This window comes from Sceloporus undulatus, chromosome 5 (assembly GCF_019175285.1).
Source record: "Sceloporus undulatus isolate JIND9_A2432 ecotype Alabama chromosome 5, SceUnd_v1.1, whole genome shotgun sequence".
Classification (NCBI taxonomy): Eukaryota; Metazoa; Chordata; class Lepidosauria; order Squamata; family Phrynosomatidae; genus Sceloporus; species Sceloporus undulatus.
This window is the reverse complement of record NC_056526.1, coordinates 123,421,362-123,441,057: the sequence shown is the minus strand read 5'-3', so window position 1 is coordinate 123,441,057 and position 19,696 is coordinate 123,421,362. Positions and strand designations below refer to the sequence as shown.

At 41.4% G+C, this 19,696-nt stretch overlaps 1 protein-coding gene across 3 annotated transcripts in view; it reads left to right on the top strand.

The window, feature by feature from the left end:
- Window positions 1-19,696, top strand: part of DLC1 (DLC1 Rho GTPase activating protein) — a 295,066-nt gene that overhangs the window by 140,396 nt on the left and 134,974 nt on the right. The gene's annotated exons all lie outside the window — the stretch shown is intronic.

Sequence of the window (19,696 nt, the reverse complement as noted above, 5' to 3'; positions counted from 1 at the left end):
TGTTGTACATAGGTAGTGTCACCAAAATCAAGAAACACACCTGATTCAAGTGAAAGTTGAATGTAATATTTCCCAAGTGGTCCCATTGGTCAGGGACTAACCACTTGGGGATTAAAACCCCTTCATCCCTACCCAGATCAGCCATTGGGCTCCATTACTCAAGATGACAGGGTTTGCAGAGGGCAAACTCCTCTCATAATGCTACCATATGACAAATGATAAATTGGCCTTAACTTGTCACCCATAATCTTTTGCTCGTGCTTTAATTTTTATGGCTGAAATAAGTTCCTCTCATACAAAGACAATCATTTTCTTCTGGCCTTGAATATTGTTTCCACAATTCAAGCCAGAATATGTCATCTTGGTCCTTATGTTTCTAACTTTACTCAAACACTCCCATGCATGTTTACTCTTAGGTAAATTCCACTATGTTCAGTGGGCTTTGTTCATAGGTCAATGTACATAGAATATGGCCTCACTGTGTTTAAGTATCAACCTCAACATGATGAGCTTAGGAAAATTTGTTGCAAGTACTGAGTCCATAGTTAGCATGGTCCTTTGCTGGACTGTGAAGAGACTGGCTGCAATATTTACACCAGAGCAAGAATGGACAACAGTTTTCTCACTTTGGATGTATTTTCCCATGATGATAATTTGGCAAAGGAGAGTGGGTCACATGCCAGCAATCCAGTGCCTGTTGCTGTTGGGCCACTTCTTTTTCTCCATCTCTTTCTCCCTTGTCCCATTCTCCATTTCCTCTACATCCAGTATGCAGGCCACAAATAGAGGGACAGATTCCTTTTACCAGAGGCCAAAATCAGCTTCTAATATCAAGCCAAGGACTGTATGAAGGTACTTCAAGGCCTGCCATTATGATGGATTAAGGTGGTGAACACGGGTCGCGACCTTTTCATACTACCACATCAGCAGAGCCAACCTGTATCAACAGTTGTGTTTACTGCATCAACCACATACAGATAGTGGACTGATTCATTTATGAGTCATATCCTACCTTCTTGGACATAGCTGCAAGTCAGCTTATACTAAATGTTACTCTAAAAACCAAAAACATAAAAACTGAAAAATGTACATTAAGAAAATGAAAGAAAAATTTTAAAAATATGTCTTGAGGCCCAGGACATTTGGAACTAAAATGTCACTTCATCCAATTGGTACCAAAGGTGCTAAATGCAGTACCCATAACTACACTGCCATTTATAGACCTTTGATGCACTGTTCTTTCTAGTTCACTCTCAACATAGTGTATACTATAGTGTCTGTCCAGTCCCTGAGAAACAATTATATTATGGTAAAGCCAGTGAAACAGCTACATTGGGGGCACTTTCACACTACACAGTTATAGTAATAGTAGTAGTAGTAGTAGTAGTAGTAACAACAACATTTATTTATAACACCCTTTTCACCAAAGGGTGGAACATCAGAAATATCTGATCACAAACAAACTATAAAACACAACACTATAAAATGCTAAAATGCTAAAATAGTATACTAATAAAGCACTATGATTTCACTTAAGTACTATGGTAACATCCTACAGAAATCCTGGGGATTTTCAGATTAGGGGAAATTATTTAGAATTCTCAGCCAGATTGCTCTAATGTTTCATCAAACTACAAACCCCAGGATTCCACAGGATGCAGCCATGGCCATCAAAATAGAATGAGAATCATAGTGCTATTGCTGTATAGTATGATAGTGCCTCCAGGATGGGTAAAATGTGATCCTACGCCTGCACGCACTTTCCCCCATCTCCAGCTGATTTGGTGGCATTCAGACCCTCAAGATTCCTGATTAATACCTCTTTCCTCCTTGTAGTAATTAGTCTTTCTAACTAAGTTAATGAAATCAAATATAAAGAAGCATAAAAAGTATAGACATATCTTATATAGGGTTAACTACTTCTGCTTGCTGTTTGTTCATTTACCCAGAACTCCTTTACTCCACCTGCTTAGAGATCTTTATGATATGCTCGAGTAAAGCTGTTCTGTTCACAGCTCAGATTAACTTGCCATTGATGTCAACAGCTTCCAGGAATATCTGCCCAACCTCCAAAAACACCGTCTAATACTTCTTCAAGCATGTCTGGCTCCTTGTTTTCCCCCTCAGTATTTCGCACACAGAGGGAGATATGAAAGGATGATACATAATCTGTGCTTTTTGAACTTGGTGTGACATACTTATAAAACATGGAAGGCTTTCTCAGAACTAAACAAATATCAATGTCTATAGCTTTCTACACACACACACACACACACTTTTTTTCTTTTTGGTAAACTAAGGCTGTGAAATATCAGAGGCAAGGGCTACTGCTAATTATATTACTTGAGACTGTTACATTCCTAGAATGAAACCAAAGCTTCTTAAAATATACTGATAAGGACAGACATGTTTATATTCTTGATGCCAGGCATTTATGATCAGTCCTATATTTTCTTCCTTTTTTCCTTCCACACCCCTCCCTCTAAAATGCCTCTTTTCAGAGATAAGATGGTGGAGGATTGTAAAAAGTAGTGATCCTTTAATTTTTCAAAGTGGGCCAATGACCTATGGTTGTTTAGATAATTGGCCATATTTTATCATCCAGTGGGGCATCACACTCATATAAATATTGTTTGAAGCCATGTATAAATGTCTTTTCTAGAAAATGTCCTTAGAAATCTGAGAAGGAGAAATGAAGAGCACTAATATGGTTTGTGTGTTCATTTATCTGTTGTCGATCACACTGGCATCCCACCCACTCACCTCTAGGCTGCAAACCTGAAATTACCTGATTTTAATTCTCACAATAACTTGGTGAGATAGGTTAGGGGGGAAAGTTTCCTAGTGAGCTTCATGTGGTAGTAGCAATTTGAATCCAGGTTACTCAGGCCAAAATCAACATTCTTGACAGCTACAACATACACTTGGTTGAGTGGGAGGTAACCAGACTTCATACCATACCTCAGAGTGAGGGAGTAGGCCAAGACAAAAGATCTACCGCTATTGTTGGGCCCAGAAGGGAATTCTTTAAGTTCTTATGCTACACTCTGGGTGTACCTTTCATTGTGGAAAGAGAAAAAACACATATTGGCTGACATTTTGTTAGTCACTCACAACTCAAGTAGACCTGTTTTGTCAATTGTTGAGAAGTGACTCAATAGATAAGCAAGATCACTGAATAAATCAATCCTCTGTAGGCAAGACTAACAACAGAATCTGGGCCATTCTCTGGTTTGATCAGGTTAAACAGACCCATATTTAAGTAGAGTAACAATATTTGATTAAAATAATTCTTCAGAGACAAAAGACTTTTAATTATATTAGTGTACATGTGCGAAGCCAAATTAAAGGAGACGTTGGAAATCTGTGATCCAGTGCCCTGTTTCTCAGGCTGGAAAGAATTGCATAGCTCAAAAAAAGATTGCATAGCACAAAACCATATGAGTGCACTGGTAGGATTCTGAGAAATTCAATGAAAATGAGACTTACAGATTTTCACATGCCTAGACTCAATGGATCCCTCCCATGTGGTGCCTAACATGTACAATATCATTTGGGCTGAGGAAACGTCCATGAACTGTACCCTTCAGAGCTACGACTTATTTTCAACAGCAATCCTACATCCAAACCAGTATTACTCCAGTGTTTTCTGTGATACAGAAACCAATAAGATTATCGCATGGGGCTTGGGGAATGGGGTGGAACAGGGGGAAATGCATATTATCACACGGAAGAACACCGCCGATGCTGCCTGGAGTCCCTGATCTGTTCCCCATCTGTCCCACAGCAGCCAATTTTGAAGAACTGTTTAGAATCGTTCTTCAAAATCAGCTGCTGTGGGACTGATGGGTAACGGATCAGAGACTCCCAGTGGCATCAGCGGCATTCTCCCATGCGATATTAAGCATTTTTTCCCTGTTCCACCCCATTTCCATTCCCTTCTGTTACGTCCCATTCCCATTTCCCAAGCCCAGTGCCATAAACTCCTCTGTGTGAAAAAGAGGTTCCCTTGTTCCAATACTTAGGGATACACAAGGAATCATGGTGAATAATGACTGGCTCTGATTCCCTAGAGCATGCCCACTGTTTGTGTGGAGACGTTCATGTCTCTACTTCACACTCATCAGCTTAACTTAGCAAGTACTTGTGTAGCTGTGCAAACATGATTGCCACATCAAGAACAAAAGTAGTATTCCATGCAAACATTTACCCAAAGCTACCTAATGGTAAAAAGGTTACATCTCCTTGAAGCAAGTGCTTTGAGAAATGGCTGTAAACATTTAGCAAAACTTTTAGCTTTCCTTGTTATGCTTGGAATTTGTAATGTGAAATCAGTATAAAGTCATGCAGATTTTGATACAGGCACATCTCAGTTAAGTGCCAGCAAGGCGTAGCAGTTTGAGCACTGGACTATAACTCTGGAGACCAGGATTCAAATCCCGGTTCTGCCATGTAAACCCACTGGGTGGCCTTGGGCAAGTCACACACTCTCAGCTTCAGAAGATTCCAATGGCAAACCCACTCTGAAGAAACTTGCCAAAAAAATCCTTTAATTGGTTCACTTTAGGGTTACGACAAGTCAGAAATGACTTGACAGGCACACAGCCACAACAACAACAACAGCATCTCAGTTAGCAAAACCTGTCATATCAAAGCTCTTTTATACAAAATCTGTTTATATCAACTCACCCCCTCCTTTTTCTCCCCATTCTCTGGCTAGACGTTTTTAGCAGTATTAGCATTGGGAAAATGTTGAAAGAGCCCTGGGGAAACATCAGTTTTTATTACTGGGTTGCATTAATATATCTGCATAAGATATATAAGAAAGAGTGGTACTGTATTCTGTTCTGGCCAATCCTACTGTGTTTTCCTGCAACAGGCAAGGTAAATTGAATCTGCTTTGAGAATTCCTTACTGAGCATCTGTGTCCAGGTTAGCCTGACTGACTAACTCCCTAGAGCTTGTTAATAAGCATAGATATACAACTATGGCCATCAAAATGGAAATGGTTAAGAAAAGTGGAGGCTGGTCAGAGAAAATGTCATCCCTGAATGCATTTTGGAAGATGTTTTCATGTGGCTTTTAAAAGGTTCAAGATATTTGCTTATGAAAGGCATATCTGACCTGGTAGTTTCATATCATATGTGCATATTGTTTGTTGTTGTTTGCCTTCAAGTCATTTCTAATTTAGGGCAATCCTAAAGCGAACCTATCATGACGTTGTCTTGACAGAATTTTTTCAAAGGGGGGGTTGCCTTCCCTTCCTCTGAGGCTGAGAAAGTGTGACTTGCCCAAGGCTTCCCAGTGAGTTTCCAAGGCTGAACGGGGATTCAAATCTCATTTTCCAGTGTCCTAGGGGTCAGTCACACATTGTTCTTTTTAGTGCAACTATGCAAATATGTAATCTCACTCACGCATTCTGGGATTGTTGTTCACACTATTGAACTGCATCTCTGTGCATTCGGCTACTCACACATATCAGAACTTGAATAAAGATGGAATTAATTATATTAATGTATTCACAACATTTTCAAGGCATGCAGAGTTTTATCCTGGTCTATCCTGGGTCTATTCACACAACCAAGAAATCAAATCATTTAGAAAAACTTGGGGTGAAATCTGACAGGTTAAGATGGATTGCATTCAAAATGCATGTGAACAACAAAGATTCAACCCAGATTCTTCCTGGATTATTTTCACCATCTGAATAACTCCCTAGTCCAACACCCAAACCACTACACCATGCTGGAGATATGGTCTTTGAAATACTCTGGACTTATGCTGTAGAGGCCAGCTTGGCGGATCAAAATGTTTGTAATACTAAACATTTTAATAGCTTTTGGACACTTTCACTGGTAATTGGTGGCATCAAGGCCAGTGGGATTGTGTTAATAGGGGCTAAACCCTATTAATACAAAAGATTAAGCACTATGGATACCTCCTTTACCATTCAGACTAAAAGTCAGGGCAGATTCACTGCCCACTGACATGGAAGCCACCAGTTGCCACTGTTTATGGAAAAATATTAGTCAGTTGCAGAATTATAGCAAGTTAATAAGCTTTTTTTTTTTTTAAAGAAAGCAGGGACCCATAGCCTCCATTTGGAAACGAGTGGAGGTTTGATGGAGCAAAAAGTCTGAGGAGAATCTTTCTACAGGGCAGAAGGAAAGCAGAGGCTTGTGTGCTGTTTGAGGGCAGAAAGGGAAAAGGTATAGAGCTGGGGTGTCAAGGAGCTTGTTCATCAAGAAACTAAAGGTGTTAGGAAACTGACTGCAGACCCAAAGTATTAACAAAAATTCTCCAAGCCAACTTGAAAGAAGACTGTCTTGCTTTCGTCAGTTTTCTTGCTTTCGTCAGTTCCCTTGAAGTTGTCACTCTTTGGAGCTTTCCAGCACTCCTTCACATTTTTTTTCCTCTGGAGAGGTTGTGGTGTTTATCTTCAGCTCTTGGAATGTTTTCATTCAACACCCTTGCCCTTCTTGTATGAAGTCTGATAAGGGAAGTTTCCAGCAGCTACACCATTGCAATGCAACTGGCAGTAGATTTGCTTTAGGGTAGAGGTTGTTAGTGAATATTCTTGCTGAACACACTAACTTGATTAAAATTAAAGCATACATGTGAACAGGAATATTGTCTCTTGCCAATAGTTTTAACACAGTTCTTGCACAGAAGTGGAATGACACACAAAGACAGAGTTGTCCATAAGCATGGCTTTGTATTACTAGACTACAAAATGAGAGGCTTGTGTGCTGTTTGAGGGCAGGAAGGGAAAAGGTATAGAGCTGAGGTGTCAAGGAGAATGTTCATCAAGAAGCTGAAGGTGTGAGCAAACTGACTGCAAGCCTGAAGTATTAACAAAAATTATCCAAGCCAACTTGAAAGAAGACCATCCTAGTTTTCTTGCTTTCATCAGTTCTGTTGAAGTTGTCACTCTTTGGAGCTTTCCAGTACTCCTTCACATTTTTACTAGACTGAGCCTTATGTTGTATGAAAAGAAAGAAAGAAAAAGAAAACTAATAATGATGTAGCTTGACTAGAATAAATCCTGCAAATTCACCATTCTTAGAATGATAGAGTTGGTTGGCACTTGTTGAGCCATCTTTCCTAGCTCAGTGTATGAAAAGTGTAGCACACCCCCAGCAATGGCTACCAAGCCTCAGCTGAAAATTCACCCTGCAGGAGAACATTTTGTTCCTCTGAGTACTTGGTCCCAATGTTTAATTGCTACCATCAAAAAGTTTAGCTATAAGCCTACAGTAATTGGAGCTACCACTGATCTGTGAGATATCAGAAAACAGGTGTTTATGGGGTATCCCTTGAAGTATTTAAAGAGTGCTTTCACCCTTGACCTCCTGCTGCCACCTCCAGTCTTCTCAAAGCTAAACTCATCTCTTTCCTTCTAGCTCTTGCATTTTTGTAGTACCAACCATCTTCATTCCATTCAGCTCAGCCCTTTCCACAACAAAGGTGAGCATCTTTGTCAGGTCCAGGAACCAATTGTCTGCTGCACACAGTGCCCAAAAAGCGCCCCCCCCCCTTTTTATGATGTGAGTCCCATATTAAGAGAAAGGGGGGACATTAAATAAATAAATGTTCAGCCAAAAGCCCACTTCCAATTCTGAAAAATGGGTTTTAAAAGAGAGCAGGAGGTGGCAGTACTGCAACCTATTTTAACTTAAATAATTAATTTCTACTACTGGAGGCTTCTGCAAGAAGCAATTCACCCCCTTCTGTATGAGAAAAAGGGTGGTCTGGTTTCGTAAAACCACTGGTTTATATTCTTAAAGTGTTATGGTTTTGCATGCAATCCCGTGCACACATCTGAATAGAACTGCATGTTTTTACACTGTTCTTTTTGCTTTAGAGCAGTGATGGTGAACCTTTTAGAGACTGAGTGCCCAAACTCAGTGGCTTTCCTGCACTCGGTGTCACCCGGTGCTACGGGGTGGGATTTACAGGGGGCAAGACTTCCAGGAGGGAAACCCAAAGCACAATCTTTCAGCTTCAGCCTAGCAATAGCAATTCCCCCTCTTGAGTTGCCAAGAAAACTCCATGATAATTTCACATTAGAGTCACCATAAGTCGGAAATGACTTGAAGGCACCACATACATAAGTCAAGGTCTCTCACCTCAGAGATGGCAGTGAAAATCCCCCTCTGATGAAGCTTGCCCCAAGATAGTTACACCCTAGGGTTGTTTACGGCACTCGGAAGGGAGGGGGAGTGCTCTGGGCCCATAAGTTGGAAAGAACTTGGAGGCACACAACAACAACAAGCATAAGCACAGAAGGCAGCTTGAGTGTATGACTCTGGAGACCATCCCCACTCAAGTACAAAAATTGCAGCTTGGCCATGAAACCCACTGGGAGGCCTTGGGCAAGTCACACTCTCTCAGCCTCAGGGGAAGAAAACTGTCAAGACTAACCCATGATATGTTCACCTTAGGGTCACCATAAGTCAGAAAGTACCTGAAGGCATCCAAACCCAACCCCAGTTTTTCCCAGCCAGGGCTTGGAGCAGCCCTTCTGCCATCCTTCCTGTTAGAAGACTCCAGTGTCTAGGGAGACTCTGAGCCTAAGAAAGGACAGCAAGAGGAGGAGGCGGCATGAGGAGGCTGGAAATCCTGGCTGTTTGTCCAGGGGGCAGGGCTCCTTCCAAAAGTCCCTAGAGAGGGACAAGCAGAAGCTCTGCAGGCAGTGGTGTACCAGGGTTTGGTGTCACCCAGTGAGGGGGGCAGATTTCAGCTGGAAAGGCCAGGACTTTTGGCCAGAAGGGGTGAGGCTTCTGTCCAGAAAGGCCACACACCACTCCTCCTTGTTGCAGCTCAGTTTTCCATGGGAGAACCAGGCCACAGCAAGAAGCCGGGCCAGCTTTGTGCACCTCCCTACCCCTCCTTGCTGTGGCCCAGGCCTTCCACATCACATGCCCTCTGAAACAGCTTCACATGCCAGAGAGGGTGCACATGCCACCGGTTTGCCAACATGGTTTCATACTGTGTGGATGAATACAACAAAATCCACAAAAGAGCAACACCTTTATTGGGCGAACTAAAAAAGCACAAAATGTATCATGCATGCTTTCAAAGTTCCACTGGCTTCTTCATCAGGCAAAAGTGTTAAAAATCATACAGGAGAAGAAAAATCGACAATGTTAGAGTCACAGATCTACATTTTGTCTCAGATGTTACTTCTGTTGTCTGTTGATGGGACTGGAGAATGTACAGAGAACTTTCAGTGTTCCCTGCCTAAGAAAGGGACAGTTACTTTCACACAGGACAGGGACAGTCTGGATCCCATGAGAAGTTACTTTTCTGTAGCTATTGGAGCTTCAATTTTATTGCCTGTAATTTACTGCCCTTTTGTCATGGCTAACCCCGGATGTGGTTCCTGAATGGAAGAAGTAAATATATTTGAAATTCTCTTTGGAAATAGGAGAGAAAAACAAGTGTGGTGATCAGAATACCACAAGCTGTATCTGTTGCCAAATTATTTCTGTAGGAAAGCCACAAGAGCCAGAATGCAACATTGCCTTTAATCAACTGTGCTAATTGCCTCAGAGAACCACTTAAAACATAAATAGCACATTCATCACACTTTGATTTGAAACATTTATTCTGGCAATGCCTGTTGGGCTGACATCAGAGTTTGTGACTTTACTCCTCATGGCAATATTCCGTTGCCCGCTTTCTAGAACTGGGTATCTGGCCTGTGCATCTTTGGATCTGCCAAGCAAAATAGTACCCCCTTCCCACTCAAGTACAAATAAATAGAATATTCAGTAAATATGTTCAGTATCTAAGTATGATGGCCCACCTGGTCAGCTTTCTGGTTTGTTGCTGGCTGGGAACTAGAAAGAAGTTGTGATAAAATGGGCAAGAGAGCCTTTATGAGGTTGAAGTATTAACTAGTGTTCTAATACGTATAATGTGAGGAAAAACCAGGATAATAGTCAGTATGGTGTAGTTGTTTGAGCATAGGACTATGACTCTGCTGATCAGCCCCATGGAAACCCACTGGGTAACTTGAGCAAGTCACAAACTCTCAGCCTCAGGGAAAGGGAACGGCAACCCCTACCCCTCTATACCAACCTTGCCAAGAAAAACCCATGATAAGTTCACCTTACGGTTGTCATAAGTCAGAAATTGCTTGAAGGCACACTTCAAGAAGAAGTAGCAGGAAACCATTGTCCCCATTCAACTCACTGTCGAGGACTAGAGTTTGTGAACATATCTGAAGTCTGTTCTTTCTGTTTCCAATCTTCCCTTGATTTTTTTTTATTCAAAGACTTCTGTTCTTTCTGTGATTCATGCCAAGAACTCCCTCCACCATTCATAAGGGTATCTTTTAATCTTGGCTTTAGGCAATATCAGCCCTGTGTACCAAGGAGCATCTGTAAAACTGGTTACTCTATCACTATCACTATCTATGCTATTCACATACACAACCTATGCACTGATGAGTATAAATGTCTGTCCATAGGCACTTCATTCCATGCATCTGATGAAATAGACATCAGTCTACAAAAGCTTTTGCTGCCAACTTCTTTTTTTCACTTAGTCTCAAAGATGCTGAAATATCCCTTTGCATGCTGACCCAATCTAACATGGCTATGTCTTTGAATTATGGAAGAGTGTCAGATTAAGCTTTACCTGGTCATCATCTACATATTTGTTGCCAACAAAAGCTACAGTATGCACAATTTTTTTTTCCTTTGCCACAGATAGCAAAATGTGTTAGGTCAGCCCAGCTGCACTATACAGTTTGTGCATTTCTGTGTGCAATGCAGACATTCTCTTTCAGATCAGATGGAAACTGAACAGAAAATAGGAAATGGGAGACACTTACTGGTGTTTCCACCCAGATCAGCTTCGTACTAAAGCTGCTCTAGAATTAATAATTTTCTATTTGAGCTTGTGTGTGTGGTGTGTTGTGTCAATTTTATTGTTTGTTGTTTGTTTGGTGTGTGTGTGTATGTATATATATATAGGAGAGAGCAAGCAAAGGCGGTTAAAAACAATATGTGGAAGCAAAGTTGTGGAACAGGGAAGAGCATAGCCCAGTGCCCCAATTGGTTTTTGCACTCATGGAGTACCAGACCAAGAACTGAATTAGTTGAATCAGTTAACCTGAGGGTGGTAGTGCTGCAAACATTTTGAGGAGTGCTTGGAGACTTTTAAGGGTCTCAAACAGGGAGTGTACATGTGACCTAGAGGCTGTACTTCTTCCATCTCTTATCTGTAGCAGTGGCATCACTAGGGGAGTGTGGGAGATATGGGTGACATCCCAGAAGAGGAGTGACAGTTGGTCAGACCTTCCTCCCACTGTGCCCCTTCCAGTTTGTTATTGCTGCAGTGGCCTTCCCACAAGGAGACCTCCACCACTGCAGCAAAGGAGCAGGCCAAGCACACCCTTTTGGCCAATGCCCCCCCACCACCACCACCCATACCAGGTGACACCTGGGGAGGGGTACCACTGACCTACAGGATTCCCATCCTTACAGCTGACAAATTGCAGCAAAGAGCATAGGCAATGGACAGCAAACACACAGGCAGCAATGCTTGGCAGAGGCAGGCTGAAGAGGAGCAGAGCATCAGTCTCTGGATGCTTTTTTTTATGAGTCACGATGGCAGTCACAAATCATTAGTCAACGAAATCTGGTCATGTTTAGCTAATACCCAAACATGATATTGATGATGAAATGGCAGCTTACTTGAAGAGAGAGTGATTTTGCTTTAATCTATGAGCAATCCAACTGGTGAGATTCAATGGTGAATCATATAGAAGTAGGGGGATATTCCACTAGTAGTCCAACTGATGAGACACCCCAACACATCTTAAGAACTTGATCAGAGCAGGCTTGGAAACCATATTTACATACTTGTCTGTCAAAGCCTTTAGATGGGGGAAAAACCTGGGAGCTGCTGCTTCGTTGTCAATCTTGACCTTGCTGCTGAGACTCTTCTGCCTCTGTCCTTCTGCTGTCTCCTAAAGTGCTGAAATGCCTTGTCAGTTGAGCATGCTCATTTGCTGCCTACAGTGAAGGCAGGTGGCAACCCTGGAGACCATTCTCACCTCAAAGTAGTTCCAGACAATTTCTGCCTTTTCTACAGTGGCTCAGACTGCTTTCTTTCCATCTTTCCAATAACATGCCCCAATAACAAGGACAATGGGGTCTGTGGGGCTGGGGATAGAATAGGTTTTCACTGTCTAAAACATACAGAGATTCGTAAACAGATTACTATTCCAACTAACAAAATAATAAGAAAAGGAAGCAGAGGATTAAGCTAGGTTACTTAACAAGTACAAAGACTGGAAAATTAAAAGAGAAAAATGCTGGGAAAACAGAGTCACAAGGCATAACAGACTGTATCATTCCAGTCCCTTCCTATAAGCATTGTGGGTGGAAGGTGTTTGATGCAATTTGCATCTCAAACTGCATATTAGAACTACTAATGAGCATAGCCTAGATCCCTTACTCCTCCTCTGCATCACAGCACCTTGGCATTTGTCATATTACATGCTCAAATGGCTTTCTTCCATTCATTTTTCATGCCCAGCTCACCAGATCAGTCTGAATTGCTTTGAACTTTGTTTTTCTATAGCATTGAATAGGGCCAGTCTGTTTCAATCCAGAGCTGGTACAAATCAGTCTGAACTGACCAAATTCCTTTTGGGATTCAGAATTTGGCTGATATGATTACACAGACCTAGCTTTAAGTACTACCTTATATAAAGCTGCCTTAAACTGACTGTATGAAGTATTTGGATTGGCAGAACATAGTTTACCCTGTGGGACCTTGCCAATATTGAGGTTGAACTATCAGTTTCAACAACCATTATTGCCAATAGCTATAAACATAAACCACTTCTTGGAAGATAAGGGCACCATTCTTCCACTGCAAGAAATAAGCAATGCATTTATCAGTTTAATATATTTCTGTCCTGTCTCTCCAAAAATTATTTGAGCTTGCTTTCAAGAAAAGAAAAAGAAAACTAGCCACAATAAATAACAGATCTTCAACCAAATACTACAAACAGCGGAGCAGTCATAAAACAGGAACTATAAAATAGCAGATCTAATTCGAATGCCCTTACAGGTACACAGGAAAGACAGTTCTGTGTTTTATTTCCACAATAGGTTAAGTACAGTTTAGCAGGTCATCCAAAGCATAAGCCATAGCTAACCTTAATGCTATTTAGTTGAAAGAAGTCAGCACCATAAAATGTGGTTTCAAACCTGGATAGTTCCACTAAGCATTTTTAGAGTACAATTTTAGATTGCCCAGATTCAGAGCATATGGTAAACTTCAATTAATCCAAAATGGATCAAATGCTGAACTCCATTGGGCTACACCAGATGGGAAAGTAGGGAGTATGTGAGCCAGAGGTTCACAATGGCTTGCTCTCTTAACATTAAACCAAGTGTGAGAATCATACAACCTTCCAGATCTTGTTAGATCGCAACTATCAGCATTCATCACCATTGGCTAAGCTACCACAGGCTACTTCCAATGGAACAATGGATTTTATGAGCAGAGAGATGGGGTAGTTATGGGAAGCCCTCTGAACCCTGTGACAGCAAACTTTTACATGGAACACTTTGAAAAGCAAGCCCATTGGCACCAAAAAAAGCCCACAACATGGTGCCGATATGTGGATGACACTTTCACCATCTGGAGCCATGGAGAAGAAGATCTGACCATGTGTTTGAACCATTTGAACAACATCCACCCAAACATCCAATTCACAATGAAAAAAGAAAAGGAAGGAACATTGTCATTCTTGGATGTCTTGGTTATCTGCAAACTGAACCAATGGCTGGGTCACACAGTATACAGAAAACCTACACACATGGACAGATACCTACACAAGAACTCCAACCATCACCGAGGAAAAAAAAGAAGCACAATAAAAACACTGGTAAACTGAGCAAAAAAGAGCTGTGGACCCCATTTCCTGGAAGATGAATTGAAGCACCTAAACTGGGCTCTACAGGCTAATGGTTATCCCAGCTCAGACATCAGAAGGGCTGCCAGACCCAGAAAAACCCATAGACGTGAAGACAACCACCCAAAGGGAAGGTATTTTTACCATACATCAAAGGAGTCACGACTGAATAGGGAAACTAGTGAGGAACAACCTCCAAATGATCTACAAATTGACCAAGAAAATCCAGCAAATGCTGCACTCAGTGAAGGACAGGAGAGACCCTCTCACAGCCACAGGAGTTTACCAGATACTGTGCAGCTGTGGACAAGTCTACACAGAGACCACCAAACACAGTGCTTGAACACGAATCAAGGAACACAAGAGATACTGCAGACTGGGTCAGCCAGAAAAATCAGCAGTAACAGAACATGTTATAAACCATCCCAGGCATAAAATGCTGTTTGAAAACACTGAAATTCTGGACCATACCAACAACAATACCAGGTCAGAATGCACAGCGAAGCTATTGAAATCCATAAACACCTGGACAGCTTCAACAGGAAAGAAAGTAAACAAAGGTGGGTTACAAACGGCCCTCAAGGGGCCGTTTTCCCGCCGCCACCATTCGCTGCGTAGGGAAGCCCCTGTGGCCAGACCGCGAGGCTTCCCCGTGCAGCGAAAAAGGAGCGCTGAAATGGCGCTCCTTTTCGAAAGGCAGAAGTGGCGCCACGAGAGGCGGAGCGCTCCCTCGCAGCATCACTTCCACCATGACACGTCTGGACGCACAGCGTCTAAGACGTCAAAATGGCGGCGCCCATGTGGATGGGCACCGCCATAAAGTCCGCGCTCCGCGCGTACTGGGAAGAAGGGCCGTCAGGAAGGTAAGAACCTTCCTAACCCTAATACGGCCCTTCCTAACCCTAGTCCGCGCGGAGCGCGGACTTTATGGCGGTTTATAACCCGCCCATGTTTGGCTGCCAGTCCTGAAAAAACACCAAAATCAAGACCAAACAAATGCAAATGAAAACCACCCAGGGTGAGGGGGGTTTCCCAGCAAACAATGGATCATTAATTAAATATACACCCTCAGACCTTGCCATTCAGCATCAGACCAACACACAGATTAACATGTAAATCACTTCCTCTCTACCAACAGTATATATACCCCACTCTCTTCCATGCCAACATTATCTGAAGATGCAGCCACAGCTGGTGGCAAAACGTCAGGAATAAACTCTTCTGGAACATGGCCTCATAGCCCCAAAAAACGCACAAAAGACTAAAACTAGGGTTTGTTGGAACTGCATTCCAGTATCTGGTAGGCTATATGCTTCCAACCACTTGAGTTAAACTATGGCTTAACTATGGTGGTGGTGGTGTTTTGATAAGTGTCTTGTGAATTTCTGTGAAATTAGAAGGTGGAATTTAACTATCTTAAGTACAAGTTGAGTCTTCTTTATTTGAAATTCCAAACTCTGAAATATTCCAAAAATCAAACTTTTTAAATGGGTGACTGGGATAGTGACATCTTTGCTTTCTGATCATACACATTTCAGGAACAACAGTATTAAATATATTGCATAAAATTACCTTCAGGCTCTGTGTATGAAGTGTATATGAAACATAAATGAATTTTGTGTTTAGATTTGAGTCCTGTTTTCAAGATACCTCATTATGTAAACATATGCAAATACTGGTATTCCTAAATCCAAAATAAATTCTGAAATCCAAAACAGTTCTGGTCCAAAGGATAAGGGAAACTCAACCTGTAAATCTCCTCGGCAGAGTCAGGAAGACAAGCTTAGCAACCCTTCCCTTCTTCTTACTGAGTTCCCCTTACAAATACACTCTGCAATCTAGTATTTGAGTTATCTTAGAAAACAAGTTTTTGGAGGTGTTCACCAATATAATATGTTCTTCCCCCATCCCTGACGGGAACAACTTTTAAGTATTTCTTCTATCTTTCCTCCTTTCTCGTTGAGAAAGGGCTAAAATACTTTGCACATCAAGTTATTGAGAGGACTTGTTCAACACATGTACTGTAGCTCAGAATGGTGAACATCTGACAGCTTCCTGACGTCACTAGTTAGATGATGACTTCCAGATGTTATGACTTATTGATGTTTTGATTAACTTCTAAGCAGCACTGTCTCTATGTTTTGTTTGCTGTGTCCAACTTCTTTTGCACATGAGTGTTATTGGAAGGGAGTGGGAAATGAAATTAGTACTTGGCACCAACCCAGGAGTAGCTGAACACTCCTGTTATCATGTGCATTTTCAGTTCTACTAAAGGATATGTAGTCTATGGGAAGGTCAGTTCTAAGATAAGGGAGGGAAATACTTGATTGCTATTTTGAATTAAAAGGAGATGCAAAATTAGCTAATTTTGTCCAAGAGGGAGCATTGCTCATTAAGCTATTCAGACAACAGGAAGCTTAGGAAATACGAGAACATAAGTAGGTTGTATTTGAACAATTGTTTCACTGCTTGTAATTTTAGAACTTATTGCCATGCAACAGATTTATTCTTCTGAAGAATTATGAGATACTTTCCAGGAACAATTTATGATCAAGGCTACAAATTAAGACTGTTGGCTTTCTTCCTGCCCCTTGCTGTTCCTCATGCTTGGAATTCCCTTCCAGAGTACAGACATGGTGCAGCTATACTCTTTTATTTAAACTCTTCTTTTCCATGTTTTTTTTTTCTTAAATCTTTCATGTAACTGTGTTTGTCTGCATTTTTTGCCCTTGCCCCAACTCTTCATTCAATCTTCCATCACTCTCTGTTGAAATCCAGGAGTCCTTCGAATGGGGCAAATGTGTTGGGAGTTGCTGTAGTCCTCAAAGTTTTAAAAAATATTATCTATGTGAAAATTCTTTTTTCCCAGATCATTTTTTGTAATTCCCCAAACCAGCCGCAACTTTTTATTCTCATATGCGAATGGGTTTACAGTATTTTCAATTCCACAACATGTCAGAACAAAAAGGTATCCTTTTCTCCTTTCTCTTTTAAAACTTATAAAAAGAGTTATAATGCATCAGTACATCAGTGAAAGTGCACTTTTGCACTGTAGCAACAAAGAAAGAAAGAAAGAAAGAAAGAAAGAGGGGAATTACAGGTCAAAGGTGTTCTTTATTGTTGATGGACATCTACTTCGACTCATGATGACCCCATGGATGAGACACCTCAAAAGAGTAGAACAAGTAGACATGAAAGCAACAATAACACAAAACCCAGCAAAGCCCAAGAGGCTATACTGCAAGAAGTCATACTTCTTTGAACCATTCTGGAAAAGCCCATAGTGTACGTATAAGCTGTTTAGGGCAGGACCTGGTTTTCTTTATATTAGTCTATGGCTCATCACACACATAATGTTAAATCCACAATATTATACAGTCTGCCCTCCCCATAAGCAGAGGATCTGCTCCGGACCCCCACACACACACACACATTTGGGGAAAAGAGCATATGCTCATTCCCCATTGGAAATGATGGGGCATGTGCTCGCGGCGGTGCATGGGGCGCACCCCATTATTTCTGCCTGGGCTTGCTTTCCGTGTGAGCTCAAAGCCACAGAAGGCAAGCCTGCCTATAAGGAGGGCCAACTGTATTATTTTTTTTTTAAAAAAAATTATTAAAATCTTTTAAATCCTCTTTTTATCATACAGTCTGAGCTAAAACAATACAAACAATTTAAACATTTCTACACTAAAATCAATAAATAATTTAAACAAGATGAAAAACATATTAAACAAAGCAAGCACATTAAAACAGCTTAAGAACCAAGCCTTAAATGAAACAACTTCGAAAGCTGAATGTGCTTAGTTTGGAGAAGAGAAGACCAAGAGGTGACATTGTAGCCTTCTTTAAACATCTGAAGGGATGTGATATAGATGTTGGAGCTTCTTTTTTGCTGCTTCAGAGATGGGAATTAGAACCCATGGATTCAAATTACAAGAAAAGAAATTCTCCATAAATATTAGGAAGAACTTCTTGATTGTAAGAGCTGATTAACAGTGAAATGGGTGGGTCGGTGAAGGGGAGAGAGCAAGAGAGAGCAAAATTAATAGGATTGCTTAGATGGGTGTGGATGTTGCTTTAGTCCCATTTACAGTTGCCACATTGAAAACTGGAGATGGCTATTACACTATGAATGATTGTGCAGAAGAGGGAATTTCAGCAGAATTCCCTCTTCTAGACAACCATTAAAGAGATAGGATCCAGCTTTCACACTGGCAAACCTAGCCCACTCACTTTGGCTTCACTGCCCTAACAGGCAGGCAGCTTTTAAGGGAATCCAGTGGGCCCTCCACATTTGCTGGGGTAAGTGGCACTGGACCCCATAAAAGTGGAAAAAACACAAAAAATCCAGTACTTTTTTAACTTGAGATAATACCTCTCTAGGAATCTCTAAGTCATTCAGCAGAACTCTGTGGTCTATTTCTGCCAGAATGTGGCCACAGAATCATGCCGGAGGACCTACAAATGCCTAGAGAAGTGTTTTCTCTAGGAATCGGCAGGTTTTCCAGCACAACTCTATGTTCAATTTCCAACAGAATTTCTTTGGAGGACCTAGAGATTCCTAGAGAGAAAATATTAATCAAATCTGCAAAATTCAAAATCGCAAACATGGATGGCCAACTTTATAGCTTTTCACACCTGGTTTTGACCCCCCCACACACACACACACACAAATCAGAATTTAAAAATAAACCCATGGTGTGATGATGGATTCCTCCACTATCCATCATAATTAACTCAATGCCAGTAGCTCTAGAGGAATATTTTCCCTCAGGAGGACTGGGATAAGGAACCTGTTGCCCTCCACATGTTTTGGACTGTCGTACAATAGGCTAAGCTAATGTGGCCAGTGCTGAAATGTCATTGGAGATTAAACTAAAGAACTCTATGGGGAAAAATAAATCTATGACGTGAGTGGGGAGAGTCCACTCATTTCATAGTGGTAGTCACCACACCACCATAAACCTTCTCATGCAAATTGCTACTTCTCGCATCTGCCTTATCTTTAGCCAACCAGTCCTTGTTCAGGAGACACTTGCTGTTAGTATAAGATTTGTTACTTGTATATTCATTCTGCCCCTTGTCTGTGGAGGATCCTGTTATATACTAGCCCCTTTAGGCCCTGTGTCTTTTAACATCCGGCATTTTCTAAGACCTACACTTGATCCTTACTTCCTTTTTCCCACCCTTGACTCTCTCCTCCTGCCTTACTCTTGGCTGCTATCTTCCCAATGACTTCCTCCTGTATCCTGCTTCTCTGCCCTGCCCATCTAACCTGGAAGCTTCCAGGACAGACAGTTCACCTAGTGTAGTACACCTATACTCAGGTATAAGTCTCGAAATTTTGGTCAGAAAATTGACTTGAGTTACATGACTTATCCATGTACTTTAACTCTTACAAACAAGGAACCATCTGATGGTTAAAGACAAGAATGTAATCTGTCCTAGAAGCACTGTCCCCCTCTCTATGCTCTCATCCATCCAGCCTTTAGTGTTACGATGCCTGCTGGAATTTTGCAAGTTCTTTGGCATTGATTTCTTTGCTTCATTCTTTAGATCCTTTGTTTACACGTCGCTAAATTTTACCCTTGACTTATCCATGGGTCATATCAAAATGCATAATCTTGGTCCCAAAACCTGCCCTCCCCTTATATATGAACTCTACTCATAGTTGAGTACATACAATCGGTCACAAGGGATTGGAAACAATTTTTCAAAACCAAACATGGATTTTTGGCCACTTCTGGT